Consider the following 15,360-nt stretch of genomic DNA (forward strand, 5'->3'; position numbering starts at 1 on the left):
ACATGGTGACAATTTTTGCACATATCTGCAAAATATAAGAATATTCAGTTATTTTGCTCCATCTTGCAGTGTTATCAGTGTCTATTTGGTGCTAGCACTCCACAGATACCTTCTATTCAGTCCTCAAACATCAATATAACAGTAACTGAATGCTTTTTTGGAAGCCGGCTCTGCATTCCTAATCTGTATTTTAATTTGTATAGGAAGCATACATTACCACTTTAACGTCTGCAGCATTTTTGGGCCTTTCAAAACACAACTTTTTAAATTTTGCAATTGACATACTTATAACATGTTTGGATTATGGATTAACTTTTATTGAAGGGGTTTTCTGGGAGTAGAATACCGATGGGGTCTACCCACAGGATAGGTCATCAATATCTGAATGGTGGGAGACTCCATTGCTCCAGCGAGTTCTGCGGCCTCTTCCTAGACTTGGGACACATGGCCTATGTGCAGCTCAGTCCTATTCAAGTGAATGGAAGTGAGCTGCAATACCGAGCACGGCCACTATAGAATGCACAGCGCTCTGCTTGGTTTACAGTGGGCGCCATGTCCTCCTCAAACAGCTGATTGGTGGTGATGCTGGGGCCGGACCCCTAACGATCAGATATTGATTGACAGCTTATCAATATTCTACTCCTGGAAAACGCCTTCAACTCTTTTAGGGAAACAGATAAAAACAGCAATTTCATTTACTGTGCGGCATAAAAACATGATCTTCATTCTACGGGTCAGTAGGGTTACGGCAATACCAAATACAGTCAGGTCCATAAATATTGGGACATGGACACAATTGTAACATGTTTGGCTTTATACACCACCACAATGGATGTGAAATGAAGCGGACAAGATGTGCTTTACCTGCAGACTGTCAGCTTTACCCGCAGACTGTCAGCTTTACCTGCAGACTGTCAGCTGTAATTTGAGGGATTTACATCCAAATCAGGTGAACGGTGCAGGAATTACAGCAGTTTGCATATGTGCCTCGCACTACAGCTGGCACTCACTCTACGCCAATTTACGAGAAGGTTAAATGGATTTACAGTTAAGGGCAAGGACTAAAAAAAATCTCTTTATAATACTCTGCCCACTAAATACATATCTTAAAGGGGTTTTATATTAATAACTTATCCTCAGGATAGATCGTTAACATGTGAGCGCTGCTTCCTCTTCCTCTCCTGCGGAGCGGTGGCGTAGTGTCATTACAAGTACTCGTCTTCTGCACTTCTAAGACGACAAGCAGTGTAATGGGGGGGTGCCGGACCTCCGTCGATCAGATATTGAAGACCTATCCTGAGGACAACATTTCCGATTTTTTTATACAAAGTTGGCATTTGACCAAGATATTTATCTCACCCAGCATGGGTATATGTAAAATGACACCCCAAAACACATTCCCCAACTTCTCCTGAGTACGGCGATACCAGACACTTTATTGCAGCCTAGGTGGGCAAAGGGGCCCACATTCCAAAGAGCACCTTTCGGATTTCACCGGTCATTTTTTACAGATTTTGATTTCAAACTACTTCGCACACATTAGGGCCCCTAGAATGCCAGGGCAGTATATCTACCCCACAAGTGACCCCATTTTGGAAAGAAGACACCTCAGGGTATTCCGTGAGGGGCATGGCAGTTCCTAGAATTTTTTATTTTTTGTCACAAGTTAGTGGAATATGAGACTTTGTAAGAAAAAAAAAAAAATAATCATTTTCCGCTAACTTGTGACAAAAAATAAAAAGACATGTAGAACAATAAATGTAGCGAAAAAAAAGTCGTTTTTTTTGCAAAATTTTACAACTTAAAGTGAAAAATGTCATTTTTTTGCAAAAAAATCTTTAAATTTTGATTAATAACAAAAAAGTTAAAAAAGTTAAAATGTCAGCAGCAATGAAATACCACCAAATGAAAGCTCTATTAGTGAGAAGAAAAGGAGGTAAAATTCATTTGGGTGGTAAGTTGCATGACCGAGCGATAAACGGTGAAAGTAGTGTAGTGCCGAAGTGTAAAAAGTGGCCTGGTCATTAAGGGTGTTTCAGCTAGCGGGGTTGAAGTGGTTAATTAGGGCATTTAAGATACACTCTGGTGTTCCGAATCAATGTACCCTCAGGGGGTTAATATCCACGCGTGGTAGAAAGACTGAACACTGACACAGAAGTTGGTCAAAGCAATCTTACTCTCTCTCTTTTATTACATGAGGTAGACATATATATATCTTCAGAAGAGGGCAGTCCTCACTGAGACACAAACCATTGTTTCATTGGTCAAAGGGAAAAAAGAGATAAGAGAAACAGAGATAACACTCAACATCTGCGCAGTGGGTACCACCTTGGAATGTTAAGATAATTGTAAACATCTAAGGTTCTCCATTTTGTAATGGTGGACAATCTAACACTACTACTGCATACGTCATATGTGACACTTCAAAGAGGTGCTTCTCTATAGGCAGTGAACAACATATATCATCAAGTCATATGATTGGTTTACACATTCCACCACACTCCATGGGACACCTGCAGAAAGGTGAGACATCAGACACGCAGCACTTTGCCCCCCCCCCCTTCCTCTCCTGCTTGAGACAATGAGAGGGGTGGGAGGGAGGCACTTGGAGAAGAAAAAGTTTAACTCATTACAGTCCTAGATATACAAGAACATAGAATAAAATTCACACATCTTTAACAGTATATTGTGTGGCACAGTGTATGCTATATGTGTATAACATAAACATATTTCACATGAAAACTTACAATTACTTGGCCCTTGGGGATCTCGGACACTTCCACACTTTGGCCGGGGGCTCGGCGGAGCTGATGTTGTGTTTTATCCTAATGAGAAAGATTTCATAATAAGGATTTGGAGAAGGGGCAGAGGGATAGCAGAGCAGGGAGAGGCTGGCTTCTAGGGGGTCATACCATGGGGGAGTAATAAAGCCCACCATAATTCCCCCCCTAGTAGAAATAATTCTCCTTATAATGTGACAGTGCAAAAAATACCCCCTTGTAATGCCCCCAGTTGAGCTAATGTCCCTATAGTGCCCCCATAATGTGCCAGTATAAAATACCCCTATATAGTGCCCCCAGTAAATGCCTCCATAGTGCTCCTCTCCCCCTTCCTCCTAGTGCCCCCCATAATGTACCAGTATAAAATGCCCCAGTAGATGCCCTCCGTGTCCTCTATAATTTGCAAGTATAAAATACACCTTCTTAGTGGCCCCCGTAGATGACCCCATAGTACTTCTGCCCCCCCTTCCTCATAGTACCCACATAATGTGTCCCAGTATAAAATGCTACTGTACAGAGCCCCCCATATAAAACACCCCTTCTGTGTGGCCTCAGTAGATGCCCCTATAGTGCCCCCAATAATGTGCCAGTAATAACAGCCCCCCATCATGTGCCAGTAATAATAGCCCCCCCTTGTGCCAGTAATGACAGCCCCCATTATGTGCCAGTAATGACAGCCCCCCATTATGTGCCAGTAATAACAGCCCCCCATTATGTGCCAGTAATAACAGCCCCCCATTATGTGCCAGTAATAACAGCCCCCCATTATGTGCCAGTAATGACAGCTCCCCCATTATGTGCCAGTAATGACAGCCCCCCCATTATGTGCCAGTAATGACAGCCCCCCCATTATGTGCCAGTAATGACAGCCCCCCATTATGTGCCAGTAGCCAGAGACCCCCATTATTTGCCAGTAGCCAGAGACCCCCATTATGTGCCAGTAGCCAGAGACCCTATTATGTGCCAGTAGCCACCAGTATTGTACACAAAAAATAAATAAAACACTTATACTTACCTTCTTGGCAGCGATGCGATGCAGGCCTCTTCCGGCCTGTGTCCCGCGCTGTATGGCGCCACCTGCGCCGGCCTCTGATAGGAGGAGAATTTCACCCGAAAATGTTAATGACAATTATATATATTTTTTAAACGGCCTACTAGGTATAGCAGTGGTACTATACACCCAAAAATTGGTGAATTTCATCCGAAAATGTTAATGACAATTTTTTTTTTTTTAAACGGCCTGCTAGGTATAGCAGTGGTACTATATACCCGAAAATGTTAATGACAATTATATATATTTTTTTAAACGGCCTACTAGGTATAGCAGTGGTACTATACACCCAAAAATTGGTGAATTTCACCTGAAAATGTTAATGACGATTTTTTTTAACCCCTTAGGGACGCATGAAGTACCGGTACAGCATGTTTCCCGAGTCCTTAAGGACCCATGACGTACCGCGATTGCAGCGGGGGTTAATTGTGACAGGATGCCCGCTGAAATCATTCAGCGGGCATCCTGTCACAACGCCGTGGGGGGGGGGTCATGTGACCCCCCCCCCCCGTATCGGCGATCGCCGCAAACCGCAGGTCAATTCAGACCTGCGGTTTACGGCTTTTACCTGGTGCGGCAGCGGTGGTCGGCAGTGCCATCGGGTCCCCATGCAGCATAGAAGGCAGCGCGATGTCTAAGGAAGGCATCGCGCTGCCTTCCGGTGAAGAGCCTGTGAGATCCAGCCCCCTGGATCTTACAGGCCGGAAGCTGTATGAGTAATATACACAGTATTACTCATACAGCCAATGCATTCCAATATAGAAGTATTGGAATGCATTGTAAAGGATTATACCCCCCCCCCCCCCCCAAAGTGAGATGAAAAAAAAGTTGAAAAAATAAAGTTTTCCCCCCAAAAAATGTAAGTTTCAAGTAAAAATAAACAAAAACGTCATTTTCCCCAAATAAAGTAAAAAAAAAATTGGTAAAAAATAGGGGGGGGGGGAAGTATACATATTTGGCATCGCCGCGTCCGTATCGACGGGCTCTATAAACATATCACATGACCTAACCTCTCAGATGAACACCATAAAAAATAAAAACTGTGCTAAATAAACCATTTTTTTGTCACCTTACATCACAAAAAGTACAACAGCAAGCAATCAAAAAGGCGTTTGCACACCAAAATAGTACCAATCTGACCGTCATCTAATCCCGCAAAAAATGAGTCCCTACCTAAGATAATCACCCAAAAACTGAAAACATCTATGTCTCTCAGAATATGGAGACACTAAAACATGATTATTTTTTTTTGTTTCAAAAATTATATAATTGTGTAAAACTTACATAAATAAAATGAAAAGTATACATATTAGGTATCGCCGCATCCGTATCGACCGGCTCTATAAAAATATCACATGACCTAAACCCTCAGATGAACACTGTAAAAAATTTAAAATAAAAACTGTGCTAAAAAAAACTATTTTTTGTCACCTTACATCACAAAAAGTGTAATAGCAAGCGATCAAAAAGTCACACGCACCCCAAAATAGTGCCAATAAAACCATCATCTCATCCCGCAAAAATCATACCCTACCCAAGGTAATCGCTCAAAAACGGAAAAAATTATGGCTCTCAGACTATAGAAACACTAAAACATGATTTTTTTTTTGCTTCAAAAATGAAATCATTGTGTAAAACTTACATTAAAAAAAAAAGTATACATATTAGGTATCACCGCGTCCGTATCGACCGGCTCTATAAAAATATCAAATGATCTAACCTGTCAGATGAATGTTGTAAATAACAAAAAATAAAAACAGCTATTTCTTGTTATCTTGCCTCACAAAAAGTGTAGAGCAACCAAAAATCATATGTACCCTAAACTAGTACCAACAATACTGCCACCCTATCCCGTAGTTTCTAAAATGGGGCCAATTTTTTTGAGTTTCTACTCTAGGGGTGCATCAGGGGGGCTTCAAATGGGACATGGTGTCAAAAAAACCAGTCCAGCAAAATCTGCCTTCCAAAAACCATATGGCATTCCTTTCCTTCTGCGCCCTGCCGTGTGCCCGTACAGCTGTTTACGACCATATATGGGGTGTTTCTGTAAACTACAGAATCAGGGCCATAAATATTGAATTTGGTTTGGCTGTTAACCCTTGCTTTGTAACCGGAAAAAAAATATTAAAATGGAAAATCTGCCAAAAAAGTGATATTTTGAAATTGTATCTCTATTTTTCATTAATTGTTGTGGAACACCTAAAGGGTTAACGATGTTTGTAAAATCAGTTCTGTATACCTTGAGGGGTGTAGTTTATAGAATGGGGTCATTTTTGGGTGGTTTCTATTACGTAAGCCTTGCAAAGTGACTTCAGACCTGAACTGGTCCCTAAAAATTGGGTTTTTGAAAATTTCTGAAAAATTTCAAGATTTGCTTCTAAACTTCTAAGCCTTGTAACCTCCCCAAAAAATAAAATACCATTCCCAAAATGATCCAAACATGAAGTAGACATATGGGGAATGTAAAGTAATAACTATTTTTGGAGGTATTACTATGTATTATAGAAGTAGAGAAATTGAAACTTGGAAATTTCCTATTTTTTTTTACAAATTTTTGGTAAATTTGGTATTTTTTATAAATAAAAATGATTTTTTTTAACTTCATTTTACCAGTGTCATGAAGTACAATATGTGACGAAAAAACTGAATGGCCTGGATAAGTCAAAGCGTCTTAAAGCTATCAGCACTTAACGTGACACGACGCTACAGATTTGCAAAAAATAGCCAAGTCCTTAAGGTGAAATAAGGTGAAATGAGTCCTTAAGGGGTTAAACGGCCTACTAGGTATAGCAGTGGTACTATACACCCAAAAATTGGTGAATTTCACCCAAAAATTTAAATGAAAAAGTAGTGAAATGATATAAAATAAAATACGTACAAATAAAAAAAAATATGTGATTTATGAGCTGGAGTTCCATATGGAGTAGGAGTTTGAGGAGGCGGTGGACGTAGGGGTGTAGGTGGAAGCGGCGGTGGAGGAGGACGAGGTAGCAAACACAGGTTTTTGGTTTTAATTTAATTTTTTTAAATTAGGGTACACTCCAAAAGAGTGTGAAATATCCAAAATACAAGAATGAGCAATTGCGCTGCAGTATAACAATAGCTGGTTAGTGCCGGTATACATGTCTATTCTGCACAAGGTACGGACAAGTCCTGAGGGATCCAAGCCTGGTTCATTTTAATGAACGTGAGCTTGTCCACATTGGCTGTAGACAGGCGGCTGCGCTTGTCTGTGATGACACCCCCTGCCGTGCTAAACACACATTCAGATAATACACTGGCTGCAGGGCAGGCCAGCACCTCCAAGTCGTAAAGGGCAAGCTCAGGCCATGTGCCCAATTTGGAGACCCAGAAGTTGAAGGGGGCAGACCCGTCATTCAGTACGTGTAGGCGTGTGCACACATACTGCTCCACCATGTTGGTGAAATGCTGCCTCCTGCTAAGACGTTCTATATCAGCTGGTGGTGCTGGTTGTTGTGGCGTGCTGACAAAGCTTTTCCACATTTTGGCCATGCTAACCCTGCCTTCTGAGGTGCTGGCGGTGCCCCAGCTGCGTTGGTGACCTCTTCCTCGTCCTCTGCCTTCGCCTTGTGCTTCCACTGTGCCCCCACTGTCAGGTGGGAATGCCACCAGCAGTGCGTCTACCAGCGTGCGCTTGTACCCGAGCATCTTCCGATCACGCTCCAGTGAGGGAATTAAGGACGGTACATTGTCCTTGTAACGGGGATCCAGCAGCGTGGCCACCCAGTAATCAGCACAAGTTAGAATGTGGGCAACTCGGCGGTCGTTTCGGAGACACTGCAGCATGTAATCGCTTATGTGTGCCAGGCTGCCCAGAGGCAACGAAAAGCTGTCCTCTGTGGGAGGTGTATCGTCTGTGTCCTCTGTATCCCCCCAGCCACGCACCAGTGATGGCCGTGAGCTGGTCTGGGTGCCACCCTGCTGTGAAAATGGTTCCTCCTCAATCTCCTCATCCTCCACCTCGTCATCCTCCAGAACTGTGCCCTGGCTGGACAATTGTGTACCTTGGGTTTGTGGGTGCAGGAACCCACCCTCGGAGCCACTTGGGAATGACTGTCCAGAAACCCTACGAAATGATCCCTCTTCCTCCTCCTCCTCCTCCTCCTGTGCCACATCCTCTTCCATCATCGCCAGGAGCGTTTTTTCAAGGAGACATAGAAGTGGGATAGTAACGCTGAGAACTGCGTTATCGGCACTGGCCATGTTGGTGGAGTACTCGAAACAGCGCAACAAGGAACACAGGTCTCGCATGGAGGCCCAGTCATTGGTGGTGAAGTGGTGCTGTTCCGCCGAGCGACTCACCCGTGCGTGCTGCAGCTGAAACTCCACTATCGCCTGCTGCTGCTCGCACAATCTGGCCAGCATGTGCAAGGTGGAGTTCCACCTTGTGGGCACGTCGCATATAAGGCGGTGAGCGGGAAGGTGTCATGCCCGGCTCTGACTATGTGCGGAGGTCTGCCAGAATAGCAGCACGTCTTTAGTGTTTGTTTTGGAGTCGTGCTGGATCCGCCTCCCATCAGGTGCACTGGGTGGGGTCATTAGTTTAAATGGCTCTCAATTCCAGTGCTCTGAGCAGGTTATAGAAATCAGTCTGGCCTAGGAAGCAAGCAAGGAAGGAAGGAAGGAAGGAAGGAAGGTTTTCTGTCCCAGCTCTGTTAAGATAAGTGTGGTTTCTGTTCTTGTTGTTTGCTGTTTTAGTTGTGTTGGTATCTTCTCTCCCATCCAGGTTCTGTGCGAGCAGGCTGCTCCTATTTCCCCTTTTCACCATCTCAGGGAAATTAGGGTGTATTAGCCCATGCACGAGGACACAGCATTCCTACCACCAAGGTCTGTGGATAATATTGTGAAATTGCATGGTATTCCTTCGGATGTGGTCTCCGATAGGGGCACGCAGTTTGTCTCCAGGTTTTGGAGGGTGTTCTGCTCTCGGCTTGGCATTCAACTTTCATTCTCTTCGGCTTTTCATCCGCAGTCGAATGGACAGACAGAGCGTACTAATCAAAACCCGGAGACCTACTTGAGGTGATTTGTGGCTGAGAATCAGGAGGACTGGTCCTCATTCTTGTCTCTAGCAGAATTTGCTTTGAATAACCGTAGGCAGGAGTCCACGGGTAAGTCGCCGTTTTTCGGCGCATACGGCTTTCATCCTCAGTTTGGTACCTTTTCTGGGACTGGTTCCTCTGGGATGCCAGAGGAGGAGAGATTTTCTTCTGCCTTGTCTTCCATCTGGCAGAAGATCCAAGGGAATTTGGAGAAGATGGGTGAGAGGTATAAGCGAATCGCTGACAAGAGACGTGTGACTGGTCCGGACCTGTGTGTGGGTGATCTGGAATGGTTGTCCACTAAAAATATTAAGTTGAGAGTGCCATCTTGGAAACTGGGTCCAAGATTTATCGGTCCGTACAAAATATCTGCAGTGATCAACCCAGTAGCGCTTCGGCTGGATCTTCCGCAAACTTGGAGGATTCATGACATGTTCCACAGGTCTTTACTGAAAAAATATGTGAAACCGGTGGAACCATTGCCATTGCCTCCTCCTCCTGTTCTGGTCGATGGAAATTTGGAGTTCGAAATCTTCAGGGTTCCCTTCAGTATCTGGTACACTGGAGGGGATACGGCCCTGAGGAGAGGATGTGGGTTCCTGCACGGGATGTCAGTGCCAGCCGACTGGTGAGGGCTTTTCATAGATCTGATCCAGATAAGGTTAATATGGGGTGTCCGGAGGTCACCCGTAGAAGGGGGGGGTACGGTCATGCCCGGCTCTGACTATGTGCGGAGGTCGGCCAGAATAGCAGCACATCTTTAGTGTTTGTTTTGGAGTCGTGCTGGATCCGCCTCCCATCAGGTGCACTGGGTGGGGTCATTAGTTTAAATGGCTCTCCATTCCAGTGCTCTGAGCGGGTTATAGAAATCAGTCTGGCCTAGGAAGCAAGCAAGCAAGGAAGGTTTTCTGTCCCAGCTCTGTTAAGATAAGTGTGGTTTCTGTTCTTGTTGTTTGCTGTTTTAGTTATGTTGGTATCTTCTCTCCCATCCAGGTTCTGTGCGAGCAGGCTGCTCCTATTTCCCCTATTTACCATCTCAGGGAAATTAGGGTGTATTAGCCCATGCACGAGGACACAGCATTCCTACCACCAAGGTCTGCCTGTGGGCTGAGCAGTGCAGGGAGAGAGGTCAGGGATTAGCTAGGAGGTGACCCTTCCCCTGCTTCTCGCTCAGAGCCTGGTTGTTGGTTTTTCTGTGTGTCTGAGTGCTTGTCTGCCGTGACAGAAGGCCGATATTACGCTACAGCGCTGACAGGCGAGCAGCAGCAGGGGGAGAACGCCGAAAGCGCACACAGACGGTTCGCACTTTATGCAGCAGCTCTGACATGTCGGGGTAATTTTTAAGGAATCTCTGCACCACCAAATTCAGCACATGCGCCAGGCAAGGGATGTGCGTCAAACCGGCTAGTCCCAGAGCTGCTACGAGATTTCGGCCATTATCGCACACCACCAGGCCGGGCTTGAGGCTGACTGGCACAAACCACTCATCAGTCTGTTGTTCAAGGCTCGTCCACAGCTCCTGCGCGGTGTGGGGTTTGTCCCCCAAACAGATACGTTTTAAAACTGCCTTCTGTCGTTTACCCCTGGCTGTGCTGAAGTTGGTGGTGAGTGTGTTACGCTGACCGGATGAGGAGCTGGTAGAGGAGGAGGAAGCAGAGTAGGAGGAGGAAGCAACAGGAGGCAAACTGAAGCGCCCTGCAAACCTCGGTGGTGGAAGGACATGTGCCAAACTGCTATCCGCCTTAGGCCCAGGCGCCATTGCATTTACCTAGTGTGCTGTTTTGGAGATATAACGGCCCTGACCGTGCTTACTGGTCCACGTATCCGTAGTCAGGTGCACCTTGTCACAGATGGCGTTGCGCAGTGCACACCTGATTTTGTCCCCTACTTGGTTGTGCAGGGAAGGGATGGCTCGCCTTAAAAAGTAGTGGCGGCTGGGCAGTAGGGCTATTTAAACAGGCAGCCTGCTGGCCACAGGTTGCCTATGATTGGTTTTTGTTATCCTTACCTGCGTATTTGGATATTGACTATTGTGTGTTTTGACCTTGTGACCTCCTTGGATTTGACGTGACCTCTTGGCTTCTGACTTTGGATTGTATTGACCTTGTTTTTTCCTTCTCCCTGTGTACCTCCATGACCTCCTGGCCTTGACCTTTTGCTTCCTTGACTCTGTTACGGTTTTCTCCTTCCTCTTTAGGCCCATGCACGTATCTAAGCTAGGGACCGCCGCCAAGTTGTACGCCGTCCGTTAGAACAGGCAGTGCAAGTAGGAAGGGACAGGGGTGCAGTTGGAAATCAGGGCTGCACTCTTCCCCTCCTACATAACAGCAGAGCTACAGAAACCCAATTTTTAGGGACCAGTTCAGGTCTGAAGTCACTTTGCGAGGCTTACATAATAGAAACCACCCAAAAAGGACCCCATTCTATGAACTACACCCCTCAAGGTATTCAAAACTGATTTCACAAACTTTGTTAACCCTTTAGGTGAGATACAATTTAAAAATTTCACTTTTTTGGCAGATTTTCCATTTTAATAATTTTTTTCCAGTTCCAAAGCAAGGGGTTAACAGCCAAACCAAACTCAATATTTATGGCCCTGATTCTGTAATTTACAGAAACACCCCATATGTGGTCGTAAACCACTGTACAGGCACACGGCAGGGCGCAGAAGGAAAGGAATGCAATACGTTTTTTGGAAGGCAGGTTTTGCTGGACTGTTTTTTTTTACACCATGTCCCATTTGAAGCCCCCCTGATGCAACCCTAGGAGTAGAAACTTCCACCCTATCCCGTAGTTTCTAAAATGGGGCCACTTTTTGGAAGTATTGTTGGTACTAGTTTAGGGTACATATGATTTTTGGTTGCTCTATATGACACTTTTTGTAAGGCAAGATAACAAGAAATAGCTGTTTTGGCACCGTTTTTATTTTTTGTTATTTGCAACATTCATCTGACAGGTTAGATCATGTGATATTTTTATAGACCAGGTTGTCACGGATGCGGCGATACCCAATATGTATACTTATTTTATTTATGTAAGTTTTACACAACGATTTCATTTTTGAAGCAAAAAAAATCATGTTTTAGTGTTTCCATAGTCTGAGAGCCATAATTTTTTTCAGTTTTTGGGCGATTACCTTGGGTAGGGTATGATTTTTGCGGGATGAGATGACGGTTTCATTGCCACTATTTTGGGGTGCGTGTGACTTTTTGATCGCTTGCTATTACACTTTTTGTGATGTAAGGTGACAAAAAATGGTTTATTTAGCACAGTTTTTATTTTACATTTTTTACGGTGTTAATCTGAGGGGTTAGGTCATGTGATATTTTTATAGAGCCGGTCGATGCGGACGCGGCGATACCTAATATGTATACTTTTTACTTATTTATGTAAGTTTTACACAATAATCAAATTTTTTGAAACAAAAAAAAATCATGTTTTAGTGTCTCCATATTCTGAGAGCCATATTTTTTTCAGTTTTTGGGCGATTATCTTAGGTAGGGTCTCATTTTTTGCGGGATGAGATGACGGTTTGATTGGCACTACTTTGGGGTTAGGTCATGTGATATGTTTATTATGTTTATAGAGCCGGTCGATACGGACGCGGCAATACCTAATATAGATAATTTATATTTTTTTCCTATTTTTTACCAATTTTTTTTTTACTTTATTTGGGGAAAATGACGTTTTTGTTTATTTTTACTTGAAACTTACATTTTTTGGGGGGGTAAACTTTTTTTTCACTTTTTTTTTTTGTCCCACTTTGGGACTTGAACTTTGGGGGGTATATTCCTTTACAATGCTATCCAATACTTCTGTATTGGAATGCATTGGCTGTATGAGTAATACTGTGTGTATTACTCATACAGCTTCCGGCCTGTGAGATCCAGGGGGCTAGATCTCACAGGCTTTTCACCGGAAGGCAGCGCAATGTCTAAGGAAGGCCATCGGGTCCCCCCCACAGCCGCATGGGGACCAGATGGCACAGCCGCCGCAACAGCAGGTAAAGCTGCAAACCGCAGGTCTGAATTAACCTGTGGTTTGCGGCGATCGCCGATACCGGTACGTCATGCGTCCCTAAGGTGTTAAAGTGTTAACCAATGAGCAGGACACTGGGTCAGTGGGGTTGCTATGCAGTGGGTCAGTTTATAAGTGTAAGATTTTGTGACGCCAGTTGCAGTTTGCGCAGGTACTGTAGCAGGGCCCTTTAAGATGTAATAGCTCACGCACCAGGTGAGGAATGCCAGAGGGGGGTAATGTCTCTGTGTAGTGTCAACGGTGTCTCCTACCTTGGTACGGCTGGACTCCTGTATCCCGGCTCACATGCAACAAATTGAGTGTGGTTAGCAGGAGGTCTGATGAAATAATTGAGATCCAGTCTGATAATAAAGTCCGACTTGAGTTTACTTAGGCCTCATGCACACGACCGTTGTGTGCATCCGTGGCCGTTGTGCCACGGACCCATTGACTTTCAATGGGTCTGTGTAAAAATCGGAAAATGCACCATCTGGCAGCCGCATCCGTGACCCGTGTTTCCTGGCCGTGAAAAAAATATGACCTGTCCTATTTTTCCACGGCCAACGGTTCACGGACCCATTCAAGTCAATGGGTCCGTGAAAAAACACGGATGCACACAAGATTGTCATCCGTGATCCATGTCCGTTTTTTCCTATTATTTCAATGGCAAACTTGACTTAGATATTTTTTTTCATTTTTCATGTCTGTGGATCCTCCAAAAATCAAGGAAGACCCACGGACGAAAAAACGGTCACGGATAACGGACCTGCGGACCTTAAAAAAAAACGGTCGTGTGCATGAGGCCTTAATGGCAGCTTTGATCCATACAATGTAGAGCATAAGTCTGGGGTTCCAGCAGGTTTTGGCAATATGTGGCAGGAATTTATATCTATTCTGCTTCTTGTCATATGCTTAATAGATCTGGCAAGTGTTGTTTGGAGCAATCCTAGATGCCAGAGGAACAAGAACTGACATTTAAACTAAAGCATTACACTAGAAAAAAAAGCAAAACATTGCACTAGAAGGCATTACTATTCACAGTTCACAGCATATATATAGTAAGTGCTTGTGAGTGTATATATATATATATACACTGATTCAGACACCACTGCAGACAAGAGGTCATCATGGGGTCATGAATGCAGCAGTCACTTTCAGTCTGTGGTAGTTTCTATCCTAGGAAGGGGCAATAATCTTCTCCTGGTCTTGGGATCTGTACTCACAGGACTGCTCGCAGGGTATGGTGTCTTCTTCCTGGAGATCTATTGTTCTGTGGATGGCTGCTTCTCTGGTCGTCCAGCTGAGGTAGATGACTCAGGATGGGAAGATGGATCTTGAACCTCAGCCGAGGTTGGATCCAGGGTTGGGATCCCTGTAACTGGGAACTCCTACTAACACAACCTACCCCAACAGGGGTGGCTGGTACACTACCTAGACTTCCTTCTCCTCCTCATGATACAGGACATGGGAACGTCCCACTTCTGCTCATACAGAGGGGAGCCTAGACTGGAATGGACTATTCCAGCCTAGATATACTAACTATGACCTGTTACATACTGCTGCCACCTGCTGGTGTACATGGAAAATTACAGCAAATACATAATACAAGTCTGGCAAATACATATCATGGAATATGCAAAGCAAGATTACACAAATATACACTCAACATAATATAGCTGGGTAACAAAGTTTTTAGTGACATACTTCAGGATGTTATACTTTCAGCCACTGGTAAGGGAAAGTGCTTACTGGTTATTACATGGCGCCTATAACTGGGGGGGCAGGAGGCAGTGATAACCAGGGAGCGCCGTCCTCTGCAGTGAAGGAAAGCGCTGATTTATGAATAGGAGGCAGGAAGGAAATGTTAAAAGTCATTTTTATAGGAAAAGTGGTGACAAGTTCCTGCAGCGTGGCCCCTGAACCAGAAGATGCATACTTACCCAATTCATGCCGCCCTGCCCCCGCTGCCTCCATCTTCCGTTTCCTGCACTTTTACACCTGGCAGTGCATGGTCATGGTCACATACAATACATCGCTCCAGCCAATGACTGGCTTCAGCAGTGACACGCTGCTTGTGACCACATCACTGCTGAAGCCAGTGATTGGCTGGAGATGCACATGTGACCATGGCCGTGCACTGCCAGGTGAGAACAGCGCTGGGAGCAGGTAAGTATAACTCTTTGGTTTCAGGGGCCATGCTGCAAGGACTTGTTAAAAATTCATTTTTACTGGGAAATCTCTTTAAGTCCCTATTACACTGCGAGATATTCGGGTCAATTACTGGAAACAAGTCTCCATAGGAAGGCTCATTCCTGATAACTGGCGGTATAATCGTGCCGCACATCTGTGTAATCAGGGATGTGCTACTGATAATCAATGTAACTAAATGAAGGAGGAATGACTGTCATAGCGATCATTCCTCCCCAGTCACTTTACATTGGCCTGTGTA

This window comes from Bufo gargarizans, chromosome 8 (genome assembly GCF_014858855.1).
Source record: "Bufo gargarizans isolate SCDJY-AF-19 chromosome 8, ASM1485885v1, whole genome shotgun sequence".
NCBI classification, from domain to species: Eukaryota; Metazoa; Chordata; class Amphibia; order Anura; family Bufonidae; genus Bufo; species Bufo gargarizans.